The following is a 13354-nucleotide window of genomic DNA, read 5'->3' as shown; positions in this document are numbered from 1 at the left end:
GGGAAGCTCCTGTTCTTGGAGATGGACCTCTGTCTACGTGCCTCACATTGCATGGAGAGAGCAGGAGAAGCAGAAGGAAAGCAGATGGGAATCCCAGGCGGAAACACCCACCCCAATGGTTCTTTATAATGATGATGTGCTGCCTGATCCTGTGCTTGTCTTCTGACAGAGGACTATCCTAATCTGGCACTGAAAAGCAGGATATTCAAGGCAAGGAGATAACTGTACTTAATGGGAGGTCGATATATTGGTCTGACACTGTTGAAGTAAAAAATTAACAAAAATAGTCCAGTAGCAACTTAGGGTCTTGGGAGAAAAGCAATGACAAACCTAGACAGCATCTTAAAAAGCAGAGACCTCACCTTGCCAACAAAGGTCCTTATATTTAAAGCTATTGTTTTCCCAGTAGTGATGTATGGAAGTGAGAGCTGGACCATCAAGAAGGCTGATCGCCGAAGAATTGATGCTTTTGAATTCTGGTGCTGGATGAGATTCTTGAGAGTCCCATGGACTGCAAGAAGATCAAACCTCTCCATTCTGAAGGAAATCAGCCCTGAGTGCTCACTGGAAGGACAGATCCTGAAGCTGAGGCTCCAAGACTTTGGCCACCTCAGGAGAAGAGAAGACTCCCTGGAAAAGACCCTGATGTTGGGAAAGATGGAGGGCACAAGGAGAAGGAGACGACAGAGGACGAGATGGTGGGACAGTGTTCTTGAAGCGACCAGCATGAGTTTGACCAAACTGCGGGAGGCAGTGGAAGACAGGAGGGCCTGCTCTGGTCCATGGGGTCACGAAGAGGCGGACACGACTAATCGACTATAAAACAACAACAACAACAGCAACTTAGGGACCAACTAATTTTGGTCTAGGCATTAGCTTTTGTGTGCATGCATACTTCTTCATATAGTGATGCGTAGTGGGAGATGGTAGTAGGAGTACCCTTCAGAGAAAAACCCCAACCCACCCTCCCACGATATACAAGGGTCTGGTGACATCTGCTTCAGTGTATCTGAAGAAGTGCGCATGCACACAAAAGCTTATACCTAGAAGAATCATAGTTGGTCTCTAAGGTGCTACTGGACTATTTTTTATTTTTTTATTTCAACTGCGTCAGACCAATACGGCTACCTACCTGAATCTAGATGTCATGGGGTGTTGGGGAGCAGTAGTTCCTTTGGTGGGGGACATGTCCTGCACATCCTGGGGTCATTTTTCCACCCTTGGTCCCCACCCTGCACTCAGCTCTCACCTGTGGCTTCCAGAAGCTGTCAGCATGCAACAGGGGTTCAAGCAACGGCTTCAACCGGCCGGCTAAACCAGGTGAGGAAAGCTGATGGGTCTCAAATCCTTGGGGGGCTGGGGAATTCTGCTGCACCTGAAGTCAAGCCCTGGTGGATGGAGAGGAGGAGAACAACCGTGAATCCCACAGTCCAGAAGGCAGATTCTGCCCGTGCGGAAGAGGAACGTGAAGGGCAGATGGGGCACGTCCACCTGGAGGCTTGTTATCTAGTCCCAGGGTTACTCTGACATTGAATTATATATGAATTACAGTATTGAAATGTGCCTGCTCCCACTTCCTATTCTGATATTACTCTACTCTGTTTGTCTGTTTCTTACTTGAGTGCTGTTTTGGTATGCTAAGTCATGGTTTTACTGTCAGTTACATTTTTGCTATTTTTTGGATCTTGTTATGCTTATTTGTCTTCAGTACAGTCATACCTCATGTTATGTAATAATAATAATAATAATAATAATAATAATAATAATAATAATAATAATAATAATAATAATAATAATAATATCTTTATTGTCATTGCCCCCTCTCGGGGACAACGAAATTACTTGCTTCAGGTTGTGCCTTTTCGGGTTGTGTCCTGTGGCATCCCAGTTACTTCCGGGTTTTGCCGCTCGTGCATGTGCAGACGTGCAAAATCAGGTCACGTGCATTTGCAGAAGCAGCGAATCGTGACCCATGCATGCACAGACGTGGGTTGCATTCTGCTCATGTTGCGAACTGGCCACCAGAACGGATCCCGTTCGCAACCAGATGTGCCACTGTAATAGATTTCTCAGCTGAATTATTTTTTTCTGCCTCTGAGCGTTTTTTGCTACTCTGCTAATTATATCTCAGACTTGCTCTGGAGATCGTTATGGAGGAGCAAGATCTGCAACCTAAAGCCATAAACAGCCTCGGCGCTGTAGACCTGAAGGAGCATCTCCACCCCCATCACTCAGTCCGGACAAGGAGGTCCTCCTCCGAGGGTCTTCTGCTGGTTCCATTGCTGTCAGAAGTGAGGTTCCAGGGAACCAGGCAGAGGGCCTCCTGCCCCATGGAATGCCCTCCCTTCAGAGGGCAAGGAAATGAGCAGCTATCTGACATTTAGAAGACAGCTGTATCAGGAGGTTTGTAATGTTGGATGTTTTACTGTCTTGTATATGTACTGTAAGCTTCCCAGAGTGGCTGGGGAAACCCAACCAGATGGGCAGGGCATAAATTCTGCAATCATTCTTTTCATCCCCCTGAGCACGGCCATGGCTGGGGAGGGTGGGGTATAAATAAATAATTATTATTATTATTATTATTATTATTATTATTATTATTATTATCATCATCATCATCATCATCATCTTGTGATTTTTTAAAGTTATTTTGAAATTCATACTGCAATATTAGCTTACAAAATGTTATGGATGGAGAAAATCACAGGGTTGCCATAAACTATAATCCCACCCAAAAATTCTCATTCACATACAGTCTGTACATTTGGGGAGGTCACACACCTCACCTGTGCTAATACTGGCAGTCTTTGGCCTCCACAGGCACACCCGGTGTGTAGAGCCTCCAGCCACAGGCACTGTCTATCATGAAAATGGGTCCTTTGACTGGGAAGATTCATGCACTCGCTGTCATCAGATGATGATGGGTTGTATCTCAGCTTGTCAGTCACTCTGGCATTGCCTATGAACAATAAGAGGAACAGAAATGCTTTTGAGGTGCAACTTCTGTATCAATCCTGAGAGCCATTCCATGGACTCTGCACCCGTTTCTGATGACAGGTGTACATTATCCTCATTCTCAGCGGAAAAGACAATAAAGATGGAAGCCTGAGAGAGAGGAAAAGGTTTCTGGCTGCTTCCTGGGTGGGATTGCGGAAACCAAGAGCCGCTTCTGAGAAGGCCTCTCCCCTCTTCCTCTCGGGATTTCCTCTCCTCTCCAGCGGAACAATGGCTGGAATTGGAAGAACCGCTGCGTCCGGACAGGGCAGGGGCTTATGGGGTGGGAAGAGGATGGAGATTACAGGAAGGAAGAGGTGGGGGGATATGACCCCCCACTTTCCAGGGATCCCTCTCTGGTCGCCTTGAAGGGGTGGCCCATTCCTGGGAGGGAGGGAGAAGCCAAGGTGGCCCCTCCAGAGAATCCCTGCGGGCACCACGATGGAGATGTCTCCCCAAAGACTGGTCTTCCTAGCTCTCCCCCCCCCAATGCTGCTGGGATGCTCCCCTCCCTTCCCCCCACTTCCTCGACCCCCTCCCTCTCTCCCAGAGTCTCCCCTGCACCCAAAGGCCCCCTTGGCCCGGCCCAACCCTCGCCATGCACGCCCCATCTTTCCATCCGGAGGGGCCACCCCAGGACGAAATGGGGAGGGACGGGGGTGGGGTCTGTAGCGCCCGTTAACCCTTTCCAGGCCCGACTCTCTTCCCGGGAACCCCACAGCGCCCGGGGGATGCCTGCGTATGGGAAACGGGGCAAGGAGGCCCTCGTGGGGACCCCGTGGGTGGGGGCTCCATGTCCGCCCCTGCCAAGGCGCCTGAGGGGCCAAGGAAAGCCCCCTTCGCAGCACGCGTGCCGGGATCCAGGCCCTGCCACGGGGCCCACGGAAGGCGCTTTGGGGAGCTGGCGGGGTCTCTGGGTCCTTTTCTCCCCTCTCCGCCCCCCCCCCGCGACCCCTTTACCTCTTTGTCCTCCCTCCCCATTCTCCTTTCCTTTCCTGCAACATCCGGGGGGGGGGTTTCCCTGTCGCCCCTCCTCCCCTTTCCGAAAACGCGCCCCTAGAGCTATGGGTCAGAGCAGCAATCCGGAGTGGAAGCTCCACGTCCGACAGAAGCAGGCAGGTTGGGAGGGGGGCTCACCCCCCCCCCCATTCCCGGAGCAGAAGCCGGATTGGAGGAGGAGGAGGAGCAATGTATTGGGGGAGGGATTTGGGGTAGCGCGGGAAGGGGTGAGAGAGTGATATGCTGGGAGGGAAGGGAAAGAATGGGGGGGGAGAGGAGAGGAAGATTCCCCCTCCCCTCCTCTTTCTGGGGATCAAGAGAGCGGGAGAGGGGCTGATCCCGGCAATCCAATTGCAAAGTGGGATCCCGGACAAACAGTGTTTACATTGCAAATTTCTTCCCTCCCCCACCCCACGCCATGAACTTAGATCCGTCCACGTTTTAGTTATTGGTGCTATTAACACCAGGAATGGTGGGGGCGGTTAGACGACTCCCCAAAAACCCCAAGTCCCCAACGCAGCCTCTGACTAAGTACAGGACAATGACCATTGAGACTTTTTTTTATTTTGACTATGGCAGACCAACACGGCTACCCATCTGTAAAAAAAACGAAGATCATGGCCACTGGTCCCATCACCTCCTGGCAAATAGAAACGGAAGAAATGGAGGCGGTGAGAGATCTTACTTTCTTGGGCTTCATGATCACTGCAGATGGTCATGAAATTAAACAATGCCTGCTTCTTGAGAGAAAAGCAATGACAAACCTAGACAGCATCTTAAAAAGCAGAGACATCACCTTGCCGACAAAGGTCCGTACAGTTCAAGCTCTGGTTTTCCCAGTAGTGATGTATGGAAGTGAGAGCTGGACCATAAAGAAGGCTGATCGCCGAAGAATTGATGCTTCTGAATTCTGGTGCTGGAGGAGACTCTTGAGAGTCCCATGGACTGCAAGAAGATCCAACCTCTCCATTCTGAAGGAAATCAGCCCTGAGTGCTCACTGGAAGGACAGATCCTGAAGCTGAGGCTCCAATACTTTGGCCACCTCATGAGAAGAGAAGACTCCCTGGAAAAGACCCTGATGTTGGGGAAGATGGAGGGCACAAGGAGAAGGGGATGACAAAGGACGAGCTGGTGGGACAGTGTTCTCGAAGCTACCAGCATGAGGAAGGCAGGGGAAGAGAGGAGGGCCTGGAGTGCTCTGGTCCAGGGGGTCACGAAGAGTTGGATCCGACTAAAGGACTAAACAACAACATTCTTTGGGGAAGAGGGAAGTTAAAATGTGTGGGAAACTGGGGATATTGAAGGGATGGGTGACAGACTCATGTTTCTAAATGCCAAAGACTCCTATTTTGTGACATATTTGTGACGTATCAATGATGCTGTTGGTAGTGTATTATGGGAAATGGGGAGAGGTCTTAAAAGTATGTGAAAACCCATGCTCAGGGTTCCTACTCTTGGTGTGTTTGAACCTTGTTGCAACAAATAAATATTAGGTTAACTGACTGCTGTTTTGCATCTTTAACTTGGCTGGAGGCTCCTTCTTTTGCTGACCCCAGAGAGACCTGCTGGGAGTGGGAACCTGAGGAGCTGCGCAGCAAAGTAAATCCACACCCCAGCATATTTTCCTTATCAACTCTTTCCCACCTGAGCCTCACCCCCTTACCTAAAAGCCTGACACCCACAATGTGACAGGATTGTGACTCCTGCCCTCAGCAAACAAAATAGCTCCCCGCCCCCCAAGCCAAGCAACCCCGTGGGGCTGAGATGCCCCAATCCTTGAAATGAGAAGGGGAGAGGAAACCTTGAGGGAGCAGGCGAGGAGGGGGCTGTAGAGGCTCCAGAAACTCCTTCTCGCTGGTTCCTCCACTCCCCCCCACATACTGCCTGCCTCCCCATGGCTCCTGCGGCACCTTCACCCTACAGCTCCTTCACATGCGGGGAAGCTGCAGTCCCTCCACAGGGGGCCCTTTGGCCTGATCCTGCAGGGCTCATCTGACGTTCTGATGCAAGTGAACGCTCCTTTGTCCTTCAAGGAGAACAGGGTTTCCCAAACTTGGGTCTCCAGCTGTTTTTGGACTACAGCTCCCATCACCCCTAGCTAGCAAGACTAGTGGTCAGGGATGATGGTGAAAAAGATCGTAAAACAGCTCCTCCTTAAGGGATGCACGAGGAGCCCGTCTAGGAAACCGTAAGTCTCCCATCGGTTGGAGAAACTAACAGAGACCAACCAGAGTAATGCTGGAGCAAAGCGGCTGCTAAGTCTGATCTTTTATTATGGTAAAAAGGGTAAAGGACCCCTGGACAGTTAAGTCCAGTCAAAGGTGACTATGGGTTGTGACATTCATTTTGCTTTCAGGCCCAGGAAGCCGCCCTTTGTCCACAGACAGCTTCCTGGGTCATGTCGCCAGCATGACTAAACTGCTTCTGGCACAACAGGACACCGTGACGGAAACCAGAGTGCACTGAAATGCCGCTTAGCTTCCCACCGCAGCGGTACCGATTTATCTACTCGCACTGGCATGCTTTCGAACTGCTAGGTTGGCAGGAGCTGGGACAGAGCAATGGGAGCTCACCCCATCATGGGGATTCGAACCACTGGTCAGCAAGCCCAAGAGGCTCAGTGGTTTAGACTGTGATACATAGATAGCAGTCAAGTACAACATTCCTAGTTTTTCTAGAGTGGACATGTGGGGACATGTTTGGGCCAAGTCAGTTGAAAACTTCCTGTTTCCTCCTGACTGGGACAAACTTCCTTTAGCATGTGACTAGAGGTGGGCGTGACCTTACCTGTTCAGGTAACAAAAGCACAGGGCAAGCAGACCCCCTCTCTCTTTCTCCATCTTGCTTTCGCCATGTGAGCTGCAGTGAGTGACAGTCTGCAGTCACTGGGATCAACCCCTCATATGGGGGTAGATCCACGTGTATATACTTTGTAACCAAGTCTGCCTTCAGGGAGCCATCTGTGAACTGAATGTGTGAGTAAACTTCTTTTATATACTTTACACAAGATTGTGTTGTGTCTATTCTTTTTAAGAATAGGGAAATTACCAGGAATCTTATATTGAGAAGCTGAAACAAGCTTGCAACAAGCTAACCACAGTGTGTTTAAAAGGGGAATGCAAAACTCTGCTAAGTTATAGAACTTGCTAGCACAAGTTAGGAAGTATATTAAACAATATATCCTCTCCTGCCTCTCTGAACATTCCCACAAAGGGTTATTGGCCCCAGCGTTGCGTATTTTTGAAGGATTGCAAAGGATTGAGATCCTAAGCTGAAAAGTATTTTTCTGAGCATACTTCCTGGTAAGCACATGGTCCTTTGTTCCATAGTGTAGTGGGGATTAAGCAACCCCCCCCCCGCCCAGTCCCTCAGAGTTCACAGTGACCTAAGGCAGTGAAGATTTGTTTTGTATTTTGAGATTGTTTGCTATTTTGATTTTGAAATTTTGACAGCTTTTGAAATTTTGAATATTTCCAAATTTTTGAATTTTGAGAGGGCCAGTGTAGCTTTTGATAGTGATGCAGGGCAAGAAATGCCTATGCTGAATGAATAAAATTTTGGGCACTGGAAGCAACATTTAATAGCGCTTCTAGATGCAAAAGGAGTCTCCAGAGGGCTAGGGACAAAGGTGAGAGCTGTTTCCTAGTTCTGCTGGATCTCTCAGTGGCTTTTGATACCATCGACCATAACATCCTTCTGGACCATCTAGGGGCTGGGAGCTGGGGACACTGTCATACAGTGGTTCTCCTCCTTCCTCCTGGGCCGTGTTCAGAAAGTGGTGTTGGGGGATGAGTGTTTAGAGCCCTGGGACCTCACTTGTGGGGAGCCTCAGGGTTCTGTCCTCTCCCCCATGCTTTTCAACATCTACATGAAGCCGCTGAGAGAGATCAACAGGGGATTTGGGCTGGGTGTTCATCAATATGCGGATGACACCCAGCTCTACCTCTCTTTTAAATCAGAACCAGTGAAGGCGGTGAAGGTCCTGTGTGAGTGCCTGGAGGCGGTTGGAGGATGGACGGCAGCAAACAGATTGAGGTTGAATCCTGAACTGTTCTTGGGGGACAGGGGGCAGGCAGGTGTGGAGGACTCCCTGGTCCTGAATGGGGTAACTGTTTCCCTGAAGGACCAGGTGAGCAGCCTGGGAGTCATTTTGGACTAACAGCTGTCCATGGAGGCGCAGGTCAATTCTGTGTCCAGGGCAGCTGTCTACCAGCTCCACCTGGTACGCAGGCTAAGACCCTACCTGCCCGCGGATTGTCTCGCCAGAGTGGTGCATGCTCTAGTTATCTCCTGCTTGGACTACTATAATGCACTCTATGTGGGGCTACCTTTGAAGGTAACCCGGAAACTGCAATTAATCCAGAATGTGGCAGCTAGAGTGGTGACTGAGAGTTTAATAGGGAAATGCAAAACTCTGCTGAGTTATAGAACTTCCTAGCGCAAGTTAGATAGGATATTATTAAACAATATATCCTCTTCTGTATCCCTGAAGATTCACACATAGACCACAGTTCCACCCGCGTCCTCCCTGATCTTTTATTAATAGACCTTCTGCAGCAGGGTCTGAAGTCACTCACGCGGGGGGAAGGGGGGGAACTCTGAACAAAAGAAAGACCATACTTTTATAAATGTCAGAAAAGGTTGTCCACCCCACCTTATACCACCCTCGTAGATCTGTCACGGAGGACGTCAGAGAGGAGGTGCCCCAGCGTGAGGTTACAGCTAAGGATCCTTTGTGAAGTGGAGGGCGATAGTGATGTGTTTATTATTTATGTGTTTGCAAAGTACCTGGTGCCAGTGTCTGGGCTGAACCCATTCTGTTAATGGCTGTCCCTTTTGTGATGTTGCAGGAATGGGCACGCCAGAGGCAACAGCACTGGAAGCGATAATTAGAATCTTGTGCTAAGATGTTCCCAGCTTTGTGTCCGATTGGGACCGCGAGAAGTCAGTCTTTATTTGTGAAAGGTTGTTACTTTGTTTGAAGAATGGCTTATTCAGTAAATGTGCCTTAGTCATGAATGGGTGTGTTTTTCACTGTGGAGCCAGTGGATGGCAGTGTGGGGTGCTCTATATTGGGTCTGTCATGACAGCAACTGTTTCACTTATTTTGTACAAAGTTTTACAAAGTCTCTTTCAGTAGCACATTCAAAGCATTACACAGTACGATTTTGTATCAACATGACCACGTTAGAGCCAAGGCTTTACACTTTGGGGAATATACATTTTCTTAATAACAATCTCAGAAACATAACCGAGAACCCCCCCTTCCCATATACATAAATGGGAAATGTAGTCAGGCCCTCGAGGTGGCTCTGGCAAGTGAGCCCAGCTGCATGTGGCAAGGGTGGGGAGGAATTCCTTCCTGGCCGTCACCTTTGAGTATAGGGGTCACTGCCCCTATTCCTCTAGCACAGGGTCAGCAACATTTTTCAGCCGTGGGCCGGTCCACCGTCCCTCAGACCATGTGTGGGCCGGACTGTATTTTGAAGGGGCCCCCCCCTTCAAAATACAGTGTCCGAATTCCTTTTTTTTTTTAAAAAAATAATGTTTATTAAGAGTTTAGAAATTACAGAAAAAAGAAAAAAGTAAACAAAACAAAACAATACAATACATATAAAACAGAAAACACTACTTAGCTTAACAAAACAAAAACAAAAACAGAAACAATTAAAAACACATCCAATATTTCCATGTCTTATCTTTCATTTACTTGTTTCGACAACCTCCTCACACCTCCCTTTTTTGTATTCTAGTTCAATTAGCTATTTCAGCAAATCCTTTCCACCTTTCTCAATTTTTGTCCCATAATTTATCTTAACACAATCTGACCTTATTTTTTCCCCCTTTAGCCCATTAACAGTCTATTTTTACTTAATTCTTTATAACATTTCTGCTAAAGCCATATAACTTCATTCCAGCATCCTTCTAACATTTATTAATTTTACAGTGTTTCTGTAAATAGTCTTTAATTTTTTTCCAATCTTCTTCCACCGACTCTTCTCCCTGGTCTCGGATTCTGCCAGTCATTTCCGCCAGTTCCATGTAGTCCATCAGCTTCATCTGCCATTCTTCCCGGGTGGGTAAATCTTGTGTCTTCTGGGAATGAACGAATTCCTATGCCCCACAAATAACCCAGAGATGCATTTTAAATAAAAGGACGCATTCTACTCATGGAAAAACATGCTGATTCCTGGACTGCCCTGGGCCAGATTGAGAAGGCGAATGGGCCATATCCGGCCCTTGGGCATTAGGTTGCCTACCCCTGCTCTAGCAGGAGCGATTGTGGGGCTTCCTTGCCCGCTTCCATTCAGCTCTGCCATCCTCAAATGGCAAGTCTTCTTCAGCGATTGTGGGAGTGGAAGGCTGGAAGCTGAAGCGGCTTCTCTTGGAGTAGGATTTGCTTTGCTTTCTGCTGACCTCAATCTGTGTTTTTAATGTTCTGGTGGGTTCCTGCAGCTCCTCCTTACCCCTCTTGCAATTAGGCTTGGGGGAAGATCTCCCATTAAATTACGGAATTTAAATTTTCTTCAGAAGACACAGGGGGCGGGGAGAAGTTTTGGTGAAGAAGCAATGTTTGGAGATTATGAGGTGGGGCGTGTGTGACAGAGTTTTGTGCAAAAACCGTCTTGCATGCTTGAGTAGAGCAACTCCAGGGCATGAGCCAAGTAGCAGCAGGGTAGGGGCCACGTGCAGAGCAAGTCCCACACTGAGGTCAAAAACACACAGAGAGGCAGCAGGACTTCTTCAGTAATAGTTTACTGAGCTTTCAAAGCATACAGTTCTCACTGGGTCCCCAGTGAGGCACAAAACTTAGCTCCTGAGAGCAAATCCAGTTTCAGCAGTAAAAAAATACAGCACACAGGATATCTAAGTCAGGCACACAAACCGGCAGAAGGGAGCAAAGGGAGGAAAGTGGCTGGAAGGACACAGGGCAATGGATGTGTGTGTTTCGCTTCCTGTCATCTGGGAGGGAAGTCAGCAACTCGGCATCTGCAGGGGCTTCATGAAGCAAAGCTTTCTGCCTCCTGCTTCCAGGCACATCCCAGAAACACACACTGTGATTCACGCTGTATTGCAATATCAATTGCTTTACAAAGCCCTGATCCTCACCACCAGCAATCTAGATTCCCCCTCTCTATCAAAATGTACTTTACATATAAAATTATAATCACTGTTGTGGGACATTACCTTCATTATTTCATGGCTATATAGTTTTACATATAAGCACTCCATACATCTAAATAGGTTCTCCCCTTTAGATCTCCCTAGATGTTTCATAAACACTCCATTGTAACAAAAGCACTTTCTGCGATGTTTCCATCTAAACTGCTTCTCGTCTTTGAGTTTGTTGTTGGTTTGTAGGGCGTCAGCTCTTAAAGTTCTTCCTGACCGTGAAGAAGAAGAGTTTGGATTTGATATCCCGCTTTATCACTACCCGAAGGAGTCTCAAAGTGGCTCACATTCTCCTTTCCCTTCCTCCCCCACAACAAACACTCTGTGAGGTGAGTGGGGCTGAGAGACCTCAGAGACGTGTGACTGGCCCAAGGTCACCCAGCAGCTGCATGTGGAGGAGCGGAGATGCGAACCTGGTTCCCAAGAATACGAGTCTATCGCTCTGAACCACTACACCCCACTGGCTCTGTTGATGTAGGACTTCCAATAGGACTGAACCTCTACCCTTAAAGTTCTTCTTGACATTTATGTTGTTTGTCTATTGTGTGACTTTGTTGACGTAAATCAAGGGTTTCACTCTGAGATGGAGTTCTGCTTGGTTTGGAGATGGGGGGCTGGATGGACCCCCCTATGCAGAGATGTTTTGATTTTTCAAGTCTGGCTTTAGGCCGGGGGGAGCTCGGAGCTGTGGGGGCCCCTAATTTTGGAGGGGCCTTGAAACATGCCTTTAAATACCACATGGATTTCAGTGTTGACTATGGAAAAGGGGCTGACTTGTTGAGAAGGAACAAAAATATTGTCAAGTTGGAGTCTCCCAGAGTGAAAGGAGCAGAAGACAAAGTAAAGTACATGTATAAACATAGAATCATAGAGTTGGAAGAGACCACAAGGGCCATCGAGTCCAACCCCCTGCCAAGCAGGAAACACCATCAGAGCACTCCTGACATATGGTTGTCAAGCCTCTGCTTAAAGACCTCCAAAGTAGGAGACTCCACCACACTCCTTGGCAGCAAATTCCACTGCCGAACAGCTCTTACTGTCAGGAAGTTCTTCCTAATGTTTAGGTGGAATCTTCTTTCTTGTAGTTTGGATCCATTGCTCCGTGTCCGCTTCTCTAGAGCAGCAGAAAACAACCTTTCTCCCTCCTCTATGTGACATCCTTTTATCTTTTTGAACATGGCTATCATATCACCCCTTAACCTCCTCTTCTCCAGGCTAAACATGCCCAGCTCCCTTAGCCGTTCCTCATAAGGCATCGTTTCCAGGCCTTGGACCATTTTGGTTGCCCTCCTCCGGACACGTTCCAGTTTGTCAGTGTCCTTCTTGAACTGTGGTGCCCAGAACTGGACACAGTACTCCAGGTGAGGTCTGACCAGAGCAGAATACAGTGGCACTATTACTTCCCTTGATCTAGATGCTATACTCCTATTGATGCAGCCCAGAATTGCATTGGCTTTTTTAGCTGCCGCATCACACTGTTGGCTCATGTCAAGTTTGTGGTCAACCAAGACTCCTAGATCCTTTTCACATGTACTGCTCTCAAGCCAGGTGTCCCCCATCTTGTATTTGTGCCTCTCATTTTTTTTTTGCCCAAGTGCAATACTTTACATTTCTCCCTGTTAAAATTCATCTTGTTTGTTTTGGCCCAGTTCTCTAATCTGTCAAGGTTGTTTTGAAGTGTGATTCTGTCCTCCGGGGTGTTAGCATTCAGGATGCCCTTGAGTCCATCATCCAAGTCGTTGATAAAGATGTTGAATAAGACCAGGCCCAAGACAGAACCCTGTGGCACCCCACTAGTCACTCTTCTCCAGGATGAAGAGGAACCATTGAAGAGCACCCTTTGGGTTCGGTCAGTCAGCCAGTTACAAATCCACTGAGTGGTAGCATAGTCAAGACCGCATTTTACCAGCATCTTTACAAGAATATCATGGGGCACCTTGTCAAATGCCTTGCTGAAATCAAGGTAGGCTACATCCACTGCGTTCCCTTCATCTACCAGGCTTGTAATTCTGTCAAAAAACGAGATCAGGTTAGTGTGACATGACTTATTTTTCAGAAATCCATGCTGACTATTGGTGATCACATGAAGAAGACCTGCGGAAGGGACATGGAAAAGACCTAAGAGCCTCGGATATAAGGTCACCAGGTTGATGGACTAGATGGATGGGATAGAAAGTACTGACAAAA

General features: G+C 48.0%; 1 protein-coding gene across 1 annotated transcript in view; it reads right to left on the bottom strand.

The window, feature by feature from the left end:
- Positions 1 to 4131, bottom strand: part of LOC308595584 (uncharacterized protein) — a 157789-nt gene extending 153658 nt beyond the window's left edge. Inside the window, exons 1-2 of the transcript XR_014012089.1 lie at positions 3955 to 4131; positions 2791 to 2959 (exon numbers count right to left, since the gene is read on the bottom strand). The gene's annotated coding sequence lies outside the window, so the exon portion shown is untranslated. Of the gene's footprint in view, positions 2960 to 3954 lie in introns of the transcript that reaches the window.
- Positions 4132 to 13354: the final 9223 nt, after the last annotated feature.

Source organism: Podarcis bocagei, assembly GCF_964188305.1.
Source record: "Podarcis bocagei genome assembly, chromosome: 10".
Taxonomy (NCBI): domain Eukaryota; kingdom Metazoa; phylum Chordata; class Lepidosauria; order Squamata; family Lacertidae; genus Podarcis; species Podarcis bocagei.
Note: the sequence above shows the minus strand (reverse complement) of the source record. Positions and strands in the feature narration are given on the sequence as shown.